Raw genomic sequence first — 14,392 nt, 5'->3', positions numbered from 1 at the left:
TTTTCTTTTTTAAATTCACCCTATTGTGTACTTAATAAGCCCTTTTAGTCTGAAGTTTTACATCTTATACCAACTCTAGGGGATTATTATTTTTCTATTACTTTTATGATTTTTTTCCTCTGTTCTCTATTTCTGGAACTCTTATTAGATACAGTTTCTTCTAGATACTCTATCTCTCTTGACAATTTTTTCCCTTGTCTTTTCTCTGTTTGGTCTTTTGCTATATGTTTCTTGCCTTTTTCTTGCATTCTTTAGATTTATGTTTTACTTTGGTGGTTGTTTTTTTTTTTTTAATTGTATTTCTTTTTTTTTAAGTACTCTCTATACCCCATGTGGGACTTGAACTCACAACACCAAGATCCACAGTCGCATGCTCCACTGACTGAGCCAGCTAGGTGCCCCTGGTGATTGTATTTTTAATCTCCATGAACTCTTCATTGTTTTCCAACTGCTCCTTTTTTATAGAGGTCTCTTCTGGTTTAAGTGGATACAGTATCCATGAGAGTATAATGCTAAGTGAAATAAGTCAGAGAAAGACAAATATCCTATGATTTCACTCATGTGTGTAATATAAGAAACAAAACAAATGAACAGAGAAACAAAAGAGACGAACAAAAAAACCAGACTCTTGAATGCAACAGAGAACAAACTCGTGGTTGTCAAAGGGGAGATGGGTGGGAGAATGGGTGAAATAGGTGATGGGTGACCAAGAGTACACTTATTGTGATCAGCACTGAGAAATAGATAGAATTGTTGAATCATTATATTGGACACCTGAAACTAATATAACACTATACATTAATTATAGCTGAGTGAAAATGAATGAATGAATGAATGAATCCAATATCTTCCCTTTTGGGACACTGACTAGAATTCCTTGTAGTTTATTATGTTTTATGAATCATCTATATTTCTACCAGCTGGGGAAGGCCTTTTGATGTTTATTTTGGTTGTTCTCACTTGAGCTACAGAATTTTTCAACCATCCATGATCTTTTGCTTTTTGTGAGTCAAGGACAGTTTGATTGACATAGGTGGCTTGGGATGGGTTTCCTGTGTCCTGCCTCTGAGTTAGAGCCAGGTTTTGTGTTTGTAGGTAGGAATGTGAATAATCATTCACTTTAGAGTGCTGGGGATATGTGGTCAGGTTGGGGGTCTCCCCAAATGCCAAAGAAAAGTGGGTCCTTCTGGTGCTGCAACCCCTATGCTGAGTTGCTATTGCATGAATACCTTACATACACTAAATTTCCAACTTGGCCTGGGGGCAAAAGACATTGCTGCATAGAAAGATAGGAGAAGGGGTTCAGAGACCAGGGCCAGCAGGACTCTGCACTTTGGCTACATCAGTCCTGATGAACGTACCCCTCTTTGGAGATGGAAATGAGGGTACCAGCACTCCATAACACCACAGACTGAGTAGGAAAGTTGTATTCCTCAGAGGAGATCCAAATGCTTTTATCTGAAGATTAGGACAAAAACAGTAACAGTCCACTATAATAGATAAGTGTGATTAACCCCATTTTATGAGTACATTTGGTGAAATACTGTGAATGAATTGTGGAGATTAGGAATGAGGAAAACATAGTAAGTCAACATAATGTAAGCAACACCATTGCTGATCACTGTGTTGATCATTGAGGGGGAAAAGCTAGAGAGAATGGTTAAGTATTTCCATCCATTTAATGGCCCACACCAGTTGGAGGTGGAGAGGAAGGGACTCTGAAGAAGAGACTCTGTAAATCATTAACATCATAGCAAAGATGCTGTAGGCTCCATTTGAGACCAACTTCCAGTTTCTGATTCACTGAATATGTTTCCCTTTTTTTTAATTTTTTTTTTCAACGTTTATTTATTTTTGGGACAGAGAGAGACAGAGCATGAACGGGGGAGGGGCAAAGAGAGAGGGAGACACAGAATCGGAAACAGGCTCCAGGCTCTGAGCCATCAGCCCAGAGCCTGATGCGGGGCTCGAACTCCCGGACCGCGAGATCGTGACCTGGCTGAAGTCGGACGCTTAACCGACCACGCCATCCAGGCGCCCCTGTTTCCCTTTTTTAAAAAAAATATAGTTTATTTATTTATTTTTAGAGAAAGAGAGAGAGAGAAAACAAACAGCAGAGAGGCAGAAAGAGACGGAGAGAGAGAGAATCCCAAGCAGGCTTTGCACTGTCAGCGCAGAGCCTGATGTGGTCTCAAACTCATGAACCGTGAAATCATGACTTGAGCCAAAACCAAGAGTCCGACGCTAAACCAACTGAGCCACCCATGAATATCTTTCCCTTTAATTGAGCATAGAGTCATCTGGGAGCTGAATGTGGCTGTGGAAGAGATACTTGGAATCTTACAAAATGTTAGGGGCCTTATTCACTCCATTTGTATTCCCGCCTTCATTTGTACAGTTCCTGTGCATTTCAAAGACTTTTCTCAGTGCTGACAGGGAAGGAAGAACTGCTAAATTGGAAGCTTTTAAACAGATCAAGATTTTTAGCATATTCCAAACATGGTCAGATTTGATGCATATAAATCTCAACCACATCACAATGTTGATGGGATCGTTCATTTCTTTTCTTCTTAGCAAAGATAACTGTCATTCCCAAACACAGATCAGACATTTAGCCCTCACAAATGTAGTAATCAAAATAGAGAGTGATCAGCTTATCCAGTTTCCCATCTGTGCTTCAGCTGTGATGTTTAATTTTCATTTCCTCCTTCCATTGACATCCTAACCCAGCCAGGGAGGTCTGATAGCCCTTTCCAGGGGATGTTGTTACTTCCTCATTCTTACATAAGAGCCGGAATTCCATTTGGAAAGAGAAATTACACTGGGCTTAATCAATAACCTCAAAGAATTAAGAGAAAAAAAAATTACCTGTTATTTGACTGTAATATGTATTTGATGGCTATGATTTGTGTTCTTGTGTTAATTGTAGGATCCTAGAATTAGATTAACTATTGTTAACATCTAAAATTGATTTAGGGGCGCCTGGGTGACGCAGTCGGTTAAGTGTCCGACTTCAGCCAGGTCACGATCTCGCGGTCCGTGAGTTCGAGCCCCGCGTCAGGCTCTGGGCTGATGGCTCAGAGCCTGGAGCCTGTTTCCGATTCTGTGTCTCCCTCTCTCTCTGCCCCTCCCCCGTTCATGCTCTGTCTCTCTCTGTCCCAAAAATAAATAAACGTTGAAAAAAAAAAATAAAATTGATTTAAATGCAAAAAGAATCAATACATGAGCTAAATGTTTAAATATCACGACACTAACAAGAGACTGAGTCTTCCACTGAATTATTCTTTTCTTTCTGCATTTGAAAACAATGCACCTATCTAGGGGAGATGAAAAAATACTGACTGTTGTAAAGGACAATGTAAATAACCCTCCATCATAAAAAGGAAGGTAGTGCCACAGGTGGTATAGCCAGGGGACAGGGGTGCAAGAGCACCTGACTTCAGGGGTCCCAAACAGACCAGGTTCAACCATTTTCTGCTGACAAAATCCAAAGTCAGAAAGACCAGTGGCAATGAAACAAGAAAGGAATTTATTTCAATGAGGCCAACACTGGGAAGACCGCAGACGAGCATCTCAGAAACTGTCTCCAAAGTGCCAAAAATACTTCCTTTCAGGTTTGTATAAGGAAAATATAGGGGAAGGTGGGTGGGTGGGTATGTAAAGGTGGGCAGTGAAGGTCAAATTGATCTTTGTCTTGGGAGCCAATCATAGATGGGGTCTTGCTGGCTCAGGGCAGTCCTTACTGCTTGAGCAAGTCGTTTCTTCCCAGGTAGGGGATTCTTTGCCCTCAAGGTCTTTCTTCCAGAAAGAAGAATGCAAATAGAAAGTTTGAGGTCAAGGGGCGGCTGGGTGGCTCAGTCAGTTAAGCCTCGGACTTCAGCTCAGGTCATGATCTTATGGTTCTTAAGTTCAAGCCCCACATGGGGCTGCTGATGGCCCAGAGCCTAGAGCCCGTTTCGGATTCTGTATCTCCCTCTCTCTTTGCCCCTCCCCTGCTCCTGCTCTGTCTCTCAAAAATAAATAAATGAAAAAAAAAAGTTTGAGGTCAAAACGGAGGCAGCTAAAGTCCTCTTTCAGTGGGAAGAATAAGGAGTAAGTGTAGCAAAACTAAAAATCTTAGCATTAAATTTGGCAAAAGATTATAGTAATTATAATTGCTAATGTTTTTGAGCACTTACTGGATGCTTGACAGTTTTTGTTCTCATTCAGTCTTCACAACAACCTTATGGAACATGTACCAAGAAGGTCTGGAAGGATCTGCCTCCACCAAGTCACAGGCTGGGTTTGTGAAAAATGATTAAAGAAGACAACTTAGATGGCACAAATGAACTTTATTTAACACTTCATGAAGTGGCAGTCTCCATTCCCAAGGGTCCAGAGAATTGCAAAGTGGAGTGAAGGTGAGGGGCTTTTATTAGGAAAAAGTATAAAGCACAAGAAAGGGGAAAATGAAAAATAAACAAAGAACAGGGGTGTTAAGTATGCAGCCCAGAGTTGGCATGGTGTTGGGGATTGACTGATTGGATGTGCTGTATTTGAATCAAGTGAAACCTTTATAAGGATGCGAAAGTTATCTAAGTTTGTTTCCTGATGTGGCATCCTGGGAAGGAGTGACTCCATCGTGGGTCTGGAAATGTATTGCAATAGGGTTGAAGCCCAGGTCTGCTGACTGCAGATCCAGATCCCTTAACCTGTGTGCTATGTTTCAACAATTGTGATTCTAGATATTCTAAACAAATGGAGTCTTGATGGATTATCTTGACAGATAGTCCAAAGACTGGTATATTCAGAAAGATATTGGAGTTGGCCAATTACTTGCTCTTTTTGTTTGTTTTTGTTTTGTTTTGTTTTATTTTTTATTTTTTAAAATTTACATCCAAATTAGTTAGCATATAGTGCGACAATGATTTCAGGAGTAGATTCCTTAATGCCCCTTACCCATTTAGCCCATCCCACCTCCCACAACCCCTCCCATAACTCTCAGTTTGTTCTCCATATTTGTGAGTCTCTTCTGTTTTTTCTCCCTCCCTGTTTTTATATTATTTTTGTTTCCCTTCCCTTATGTTCATCTGTTTTGTCTCTTAAAGTCCTCATATGAGTGAAATCATATGATTTTTGTCTTTCTCTGACTAATTTAACTTAGCATAATACCCTCCAGTTCCATCCACATAGTTGCAAATGGCAAGATTTCATTCTTTTTGATTGCCGAGTAATATTCCATTGTATATATACCACATCTTCTTTATCCATTCATCAATTGATGGACATTTGGGCTCTTGCCATACTTTGGCTATTGTTGATAGTGCTGCTATAAACATGGGGGTGCATGTGTCCCTTCGAAACAGCATACCTGTATCCCTTGGATAAATACCTAGTAGTGCAATTGCTGGGCCGTAGGGTAGTTCTATTTTTAGTTTTTTGAGGAACCTCTATACTGTTTTCCAGAGTGGCTGCTCCATCTTGCATTCCCATTACTTGCTCTTTTATTTCACTAACTTAAGTCTCAGAAACTCTCTTGTTAAATTTGATACCCTCATAATCCTAAATTTTGTTTGTTGAATTGGATTCTTGAACTCTTCTTTAGTATCTTGAAAGTTCTTAGAGAACTATTAGAATGTATATAAAGTCAGAGGCCATAGAAACATTTATGGATCTGAGTTGGGGCGCTAAACCTAGTTCAGTGTGTGTGCATGTATGGCAAGCACACGTGTGTCCATGGGAGAGTGTGTGTGTTTGTGTGTGTGTGTGTGTGTGTGTGTGTGTGTGTGTAAACACCCACATGTGAGCCTGTGTGAGGTTGCCTAGTTAGATGGAACTGGGACCAAATAAACTGTATTTAAACAGTACCTGTTTGTTTGTTTGTTTGTTTCTTTCTTTCTTTCTTGTTGTTTATTTTTAAGAGAGAGACAGAGACAGAACATGAACAGGGAAGGGGCAGAAAGAGGAGACACAGAATCTGAAGCAGGCTCAAGCGTCTGAGCTATTATCATAGAGCCGGATGCAGGGCTCAAATCCATGAGTCGTGAGATCATGACCTGTGCTGAAGTCGAAGTGGGATGTTTAATGAACTGAGCCACCCAGGCACCCCACTGTGTCCCTGTTTAAAAACATTAAGACCCTTTGGTGCAGATTCTCCTTGTTCTTTTTTTATTTTCAAGTAACACTTGTAAAGCCAAACACAGTTATGCAAATGTATGTCAAGTAGGACCCCTGAGCCCCTGGGGAAAGTGTAAAACAAGATCTTTTGTTACTTGACAAAGGCTACTCCTACCAAGAAACCCGAGGTTTGCAGAGTTGGACCCTGAAGGGTGAAGGTGGAGTTGAAGTGACTATATTTTCAGAAATTCCCAAGATCTAACATTTTCTCTTCTGTGGATCAACATTATTAGAACATCTCTGTAGGACTGAGATAATCCTTTGTTATATTTTATTTTAGAGAGAACAAGCAGGGGAGGGGGCAGAGAGAGAGAGATAGAGAGAGAGAATCTCAAGCAGGCCCCACGCTCAGCACAGAGTCCAACATAGGGCTTGACCCCACAACCCTGGGATCATGACCTAAGCTGAAATCAAGAGTCAGACAGTTAACCGACTGAGCCACCCAGGCACCCCAGGACTGAGATAAGCTTGACCAAGACAAATCCATAGGAGAGGACACCAAGAGCCCCCAGCTGTAAATTATCCCAGGTAAGAAAGTCTGATGTGGTGGCCTCATTCAGCAACCACACTCAGAGGGTGTGGGTGGTCTTGGTACAGCAGGTTGGTGAGGTTGGATGGCCCTCTCGACATTGACACCTTGACATAGAGGGTGTGCTTTAATAGCAAATGACTGAGCTTGTGTGAGGGTAAAACAACACAGTCGGTACCCTAACCCTGTAGTGTTCTGGGCTGAATACAACATTGGATGGAGTGGTTCATCCTTTCTTCTTCCAGTGATTTTAAAACTAGTTTTGTAACCCAAGCTATTGTAGTGTAAATTGCAGAAATATTTTAACACAGACTCCAACTTTCCCAAATCTGATGTTCCACTTCAGATATTCAGGTTTTGACTACATTGATGATTATGTTTTGAGTAAAATGTTCACTTTAGATGAATATATGCTTTATTTGGAAATATCTTACAAGTCTTAACATTTATTTCTTTTGAACTCGATTTGCTTTGCCAAAGATTATTTCAAATTTGGAATCATGAATTCCCACTATTTTGTCAAAAATATTTGTGTTGGATCTATTCAGAACCTCAAAAACCTCTGCCCGTGTTTTTCTATCTCTGCTGCCATGGGAAGGTCTTTCTGCAGAAGCATGTTTGCAGATGTGTTTGGGTTGTGAGAATCACCCAAATCACACTGTGAAGTAGGCAGGAGAGGGATCAGTCTTCCCGTTTTCTGGCTGAAAAGTGAGGTGGGTTATGTGACTTGAAGAAGGTCTCCCAGCTGGGCAGAAGTAGTGCTGGAACTTGAATGGCTCTTTCTGACTTTTAAGCAACAGACCCTTCCTACCCACTGTTATGTGCCGTTGATCCTTATGAATAGTTTTCTAGACTGAAGTGTGCTCTTCAAGGAGGAGGCAGATCTGGGTTCAAATCTTGAAGCTTCCACTTCTCATCTTTGGTTGGGCAAAGTACCTAACATCTGTAATCCTTGGTATCCTCGTGTTGAATGGGAAAAAACAATACTATAAATTTTGCATGGCTGTTAGGATTACGGAGCTGTAAGTTGTACAGCTGGTACTGTAGCGTTAGTGTAAGAAACACCATGCAGTCTCTCTTGATGGTCTCTAACCCTTGCAAATTTGGATATATTTACCACTAGCTTTTTATGAGTACACAAAGGACTGCAGCACTTTTTAGGTTAGCATGGAGTGATACAAAGAACTCCAATCAGTAGACTAGTTCTAAGTACCCTCTACCCCTAATAAAAACAAGGGTTTAACTTTCATTCATTCACTGAACAAATTTATTGAACATCGATTATATGGCAGGTATTGCTCTAAGCCCCAGGGAAACAGCAATAAAGAAAAAAGGCAAAAATCTCTGTCCTTACAGAGCTTACATTCTAGTGCCACTTATTATACACCAGACATTTGTTCCAGTGATCAATGCTGTGTAATTCAATATCAAAATTATGTAAAAATAATACTTGGGGAAAAGTTGGCTATCAATTATTTTGCTCCATGTGGTATTGACTGGGGTCACTCGGTCCTATTCACCTGATAGCTGGTTTAGTCTGGAGGGTCCAAACAGGCTCACTCAGATGCCTGACACCTTGTCAGGATGGCAGAAAAGCTGAACTCAATACAACCCCTCTTCCTCTCTATGTAGCTTCTGGGTCTCTCCACAGGGTAGTCATACTTCTTACATGGCAAGTGGCTTTTCTTGGAGAAAGTGGTCCTGGAGACAGACCAAGGCAGAAGTTGAAAGGCTTCTTCTGACCCAGAGTTGGAAGGCAAGAAGCATCACTTCAACTGTGTTTCATTAGTGACAGGTGAGTGCCTTTGGTCAGTGTGGGTTTAAGGGGAAGGGAATTAGATCCCACCTTTCCATGGCAGGAATGTCAAACAATCTGTGGCCATCTTTAAGATGCATTTTAACTGTATCTCATTTAGTCCTTACCACAATAACTCTATAAGGTAAGTTCTCTTAAATTATACTTGCTTTAGAGATAAGGAAACTGACACGGAGAAGTTAAGTAACTTGCCCAAGGTTGCATAGCCAGTTAGTGGCAGAGCCAGGATTAAAAAGTGGTAATGTAGGGGTGACTGGCTGGCTCAATTGGTTATGTGTCCAACTCTTTGTTTCAGTTCAGATCATGATGATCTCATGGTTTGTGAGTTCGAGCCCCGTGTCAGGTTCTATGCTGACAGAGCAGAGCCTTCTTGGATTCTTGCTCTCCCTCTTTCCTAGCCCCTCCCCTGCTCACACACACTCTCTCTCTGTCTCTGTCTCTGTCTCTGTCTCTCTCTCTCAAAAATAAATAAATAAACAAAAAAGATTAAAAAAAAGTGGTAATTTAGCTCCAGAGTTCAATGTTTTAAACATTACATTTTACTCCCTCAAATGATTCGCATTACCTTGAACAATTGTTTTTTAAGTGGCTGGGTCTCAGTTCCTCATGCACAATATGAAAGGCTAAGGACAGAGTTATTTTCCATCCCATATGCATTAGAATGGCCACTACCAAAAAACAAAAAATCAAGTATTGGTGATGATGTGGGGAAATTGGAACACTTGTGTACTGTTGGTAGGAATATAAAACAGTGCAGCCTTTATATAAAATAGTATAACAGTTCCTCAAAAGGTTAAAAAAAGAATTACCATATAAACAGCATTCCACTTCTGGGTATACATTCCAAAGAATTAAAAGCAGAGTCTTGAAGAGATAATCTGTATACCCATTCTCCTAGCAGCATTGTTTACGATAGCCAAAAGATAGAAGTAACCCAAGTGTTCATTTTTGAATGGATGAGGAAAATGTGGTATATACATACAGTAGAATATTACTCAGCCTTAAAAAGGAATGAAATTCTGACACATGCTACAACTTGGATGAAACTTGAGGACATTGTGGTAAGTGAAGTAAGTCAGACACAAAAGGGCCAATAGTGTATGATTCTACTAATATGAAATACCCAGAGGAGTCAAATTCATGGAGTCAGAAAATAAAAGGGTGGTTTCCAGGAGCTCAGGGAAGGGAGGAATGGCAAGTCGTTGTTTAATGGGTATAGAGTTTCAGTTTTGCAAGATGAAAACAATACTGGAAACGGTTGCTCAACAACGTGAATGTACTTAACACTATTGAATGGTACACTTAAAATGGTTACAGTGGGGCACCTTGGTGGCTCAGTTGGGTAAGCATCTGACTCTTGATTTCAGCTCGGGTCATGATCTCACAGTAGTCAGATCCAGCCCCGAGTCAGACTCTGTGCTGGTTGTGTAGCTGCTTAAGATTCTCTCTCTCTCCCTCTTCCTTTGCCCCTCCTGACCCCAAATAAATAAATAAAACTTAAAGAAAGAGAAAGTGAAAGCAGGGGAGAGACAGAAAGAGAGGGAGAGAGAGAATCCCAAGCAGGCTCTGCCCTGTCACTGAGGAGCCTGACACAGGGCTCAATCCTACAACCCTGGGATCAACCAACTGAGCCACCAAGGCACCCCCACCTCTTTATCCTTCAGAAAAAAAATTTTCTAAATGGTTACAACAACAGACTTCATATTATGTGTATTTTACCACAGTTAAAAGTAAAAATTTCATCTTCAACTTTTATAATTTTGTATAATTTTATCGATAACTATATCTAATATATATCCTAATATATCTAATATATATCTTATATCTAATAGAATAGTAGCTTCTTCTACTAGACTTAGAAATAAATTTGTAACAAGTATTCCAATTATGGGTTGGCACCCATACTCTCATAATTTTACAGAAAGAAGTCATTTAAATCATAAAAAAGTAGAATATATTATATAATCTCTTTTTTTCTAAACATTGAAATAATGAGTCATTAAGAAAGGTGTCTAGTGATGTGTATAGAAAGTGACTAAAATATACAACAGAATTAGCAAAGCAAACAGGATTTTGGACTCCTTACTCATCAGGACAGGCCAAAGCAAACAAGGGTATATTGTATTGTGCTGTAAAGGTCAATAAATTCAGACTTGACCAATTCGGGAGAGGCGGAGAGATGTGGAAACCAGGGCCTTTAGAACTGAGCCTCACCCCAATAATCAAACCATGGAATAGGACTCAGATGTAAGCTGTGTTTCTATTGCCTGGAGGGTGTCTTGGGGAAAAAACCAACAAACCAGGTGCTGGGTTTCAGAAAATTATTTTACCAGGCCATTTAAAGGAGAGCAAGTTTGATTTCAAGTTATAATCAGAGGATGAATATAATTGTTTCTTCAAATGACCAGAAAGCCTATAAGGAAGTATTCCAGAGGCACTAGTAAACCTCAGGGCAAGAAGGAAAAAGAAAAGGAAATGCTGGGTTTTTTTTTTTTTCTTTCAATTAAAAAAATTTTTTTCCTGGGTCACCTGGGTGGCTCAGTCGGTTAAGTGTCCGACTTCACCTCAGGCCATGATCTCATGGTCTGTGAATTCGAGCCCTGCATTGGGCTCTTTGCTGACAGCTCAGAGCCTGGAACCTATTTCGAATTCTGTCTCCCTCTCTTTCTGTCCCTCCCCTACTCATGCTCTGTCTCTCTTGCTCTCAAAAATAAATAAATATAAAATTTTTTTTTTTCCTGATTATCCAAGTAAAACATGTTCACAGGGGCATCTGGGTGGCTCGGTTCATTGTCAGACTCTTGATTTTGTTGAAGTCATGATCTCAAAGTTTGTGGGATGGAGCCTTGCCCTCTCTCTCTCTCCTTTTCCCCTCCCCACCTCTCAAGGTGGATAAGTAAACTTCAAAAAAATTGTTTTGAAAGAAAAGAAAATACAGCACAATGGACAGTTGTGATTTTGATGGCCCAGCAGCTCTTTTATTTTCTGGGTATGTCACACCAACCATCTGGCCCTAGTGGGCACTGCTGTTTTTATTTATTTATTATTTTTATTTTTTTAAGTTTATTTATTTTGAGAGAGAGAGTACGCCCACATGCGTACTTGAGCAGGGGAGGGGCAGAGAGAGAGGGAGGGAGAGAGAGAGAGAGAGAGAGAGAGAGAGAGAATCCCAAGCAGGCTCTGCACTGATAGTGCAGCACTGATGGTGCTCGATCCTACAAACTGTGAGATCATGACCTAAGCCAAGATCAAGAGTCAGATGCTTAACCAACTGAGACATCCAGATGCCCCTATTTTTATTTTTTGAGAGAGAGAGAGCACAAGTTGGGGAGAGGGGCAAAGAGAAAGAGAGAGAGAGAGAAAGAGGACCCCAAGTAGGCCCCACACTTAGCATGGAACCCAACGCAGGGCTCAATCCCAGACCCTGGGACCATGACCCAAGCCAAAATCAAGAGTCAGAGGCCCAACCAACTGAGCCACCCAGGCACCCCTGTACTGCTGTGTTTATTTTTTTTTTTAATTCTGCTACAGGGGCGCCTCGGTGCTCAGTCAGTTAAGTGTCTGACTTCCACTCAGGTCATGATCTTGTGGTTCATGGTGGTTCATGTCAGGCTCTGTGCTGACAGCCTAAAGCCTGCTTCAGATTCTGTCTCCCTCTCTCTGCCTCTCCCCTGCTTGCACTCTGTCTCTCTCTTTCTCTCAAAAATAAATAAACATCAAAAAATTTTTAAAAAATTTCTGCTACAGCATGAGGAATGTAGGCTGTGCTGACTTGCCCAACTCAAGCAGAACAGACCCTGTCACCTCCCCATGGATCTGTCTTCTTTCATTAGCCTGCTTTTCTGTCCACGGTGATTGGCTTAAGAGTAGATAACTGACCCAAGTTAGCCAATTCCATTCTCTGGTTACCACTGCCCTGGCCACTGTGATTGTGAAATTGTTGGACATGTGATCTAAAATGGCCAATGAGAATATTTCATTGGGATTATTTTTGCTGCATCTGTTTTCTCCCAATGCACCCTCCCACCACTGCACACACACACATAAAAAGAATTGGGGGAACATTCTTTATTTCTCTAGTGGCAAAACTAGAAAATGTGAATCCAGGAGCTGCTGGCAATAGAGTCATAAGGCTTGTGGAGAAGGCAGATCTGTGACCCCAATGTACAGAGAGGAACAGAGAGCAGAGATGGAAAGGAGTCCCTGGTTCCACTCAGTTCTTATAACTGGTTCAGTGAGCCAATAAATATTCTTTAAATTAAACTAGTTTGACTGGGGTTTCTGTCACTTGCAATCAAAAGAGCCCTGACTGATATATTTAAAAAAAAAAGTATAAAGAAGCAGAAAAGAACACATCCATAGTGCTACTTCTCAGTGCCAACAACTGATAATACTGTGTGATATGTACTTGTTGTCTTTTTTTTTCTTTTTGGTTTTTCATTAGATCATTTCTAGTATCATCGAAAATTTTAGTAATTATACTTTTCACAACTGGTCCCATAATATTAGACATATAGGTTATTTCCAAGTTTTTGATGCATTGTGGGCATACATTTTTGTTTGTATCTCACATTATTTTTTGGGATATGTTGCTACAAAGAGAATTACAGAGTCAAAGGGTATGAATAGTGACTTTTAAGGTTTTGTTTTTACTTTAAAATTTTTTTTCTTTAATATTTATTTATTTTTGAGAGAGAGACCGAGCGCAAGCAGGGGAGGGGCAGAGAGAGAAGGAGACACAGAATCTGAAGCAGGCTCCAGGCTCTGAGCTGTCAGCACAGAGCCCGATGGGAGGCTGGAACCCAGGAACTGCGAGATCATGACCTGAACCGAACTTGGATGCTTCAGACTGAGCCACCAGGGTGACCCCCCCCTTTTTTTGTAAATTTTTTTAATGTAAAGTTTTTTTTTATTTTTTGGTAAAAGTGATACATGATAACAAGAATTAAACAATTTAAAAGGATATGAAAATGCACAAGTTACCTTCAAGCATGTTTCTTCTTTTCCAGACCTTCTCTCCCTTTCTTTATATACATGTACATATCTTCCTCTGCCACTTTTATTTTTTTTTTTTACTTTTTTATTTTATTTTTTTTTTCAACGTTTATTTATTTTTGGGACAGAGAGAGACAGAGCATGAACGGGGGAGGGGCAGAGAGAGAGGGAGACACAGAATCGGAAACAGGCTCCAGGCTCTGAGCCATCAGCCCAGAGCCTGACGCGGGGCTCGAACTCATGGACCGCGAGATCGTGACCTGGCTGAAGTCAGACGCTTAACCGACTGCGCCACCCAGGCGCCCCTCTCTGCCACTTTTAAAGAACCTACCAAATTATGATGAAAATACTCTTGTGTACTTTGATTTTCATTATTTATTTACTTATTTTTTAATTAATATTTGGTCTATTTAACTGTCTACTAAACTACTTCTGAAGTCAGAGGACACCTTTTTTTAAAAAAAGTAAACTGTACAGGCAACATGGGGCTTGAGCCTTGAGCTCACCACCCTGAGATTGAGTCGCATGCTCTACTGGATAAGCCAGCCAGGAGTCCCAACAATATATTTTTTTAAAAACTGCATGGTAGGGCACCTGGGTGGCTCAGTTGGTTAAATGTCCAACTTCGGCTCAGGTCGTGATCTCACGGTTCGTGGGTTCGAGCCCCGCTTCAGGCTCTCTGCTGTCACTGCAGAGCCTGCTTCAGATCCTGTCTCCCTCTCTCTCTGCCCCTCCCCCACTTGTGTGCATGCTCTCTCTCTCTCTCTCAAAAATAAATAAAAATTTTTAAAAATTGCAAAAAAATTGCCTCCTTCCAATGATGGACATCTAGGCTTTTTCTAGTCTTTTGACACTACAAACAAGCCTGCATCAAATACCCCTATATGTAGGAGTAT

This window comes from Puma concolor, chromosome B3 (genome assembly GCF_028749965.1).
Source record: "Puma concolor isolate L17-30 chromosome B3, mPumCon1.1.hap2, whole genome shotgun sequence".
Lineage (NCBI taxonomy): Eukaryota > Metazoa > Chordata > Mammalia > Carnivora > Felidae > Puma > Puma concolor.
The sequence above is the reverse complement of the archived record's forward strand: the minus strand, read 5'-3'. Positions refer to the sequence as shown.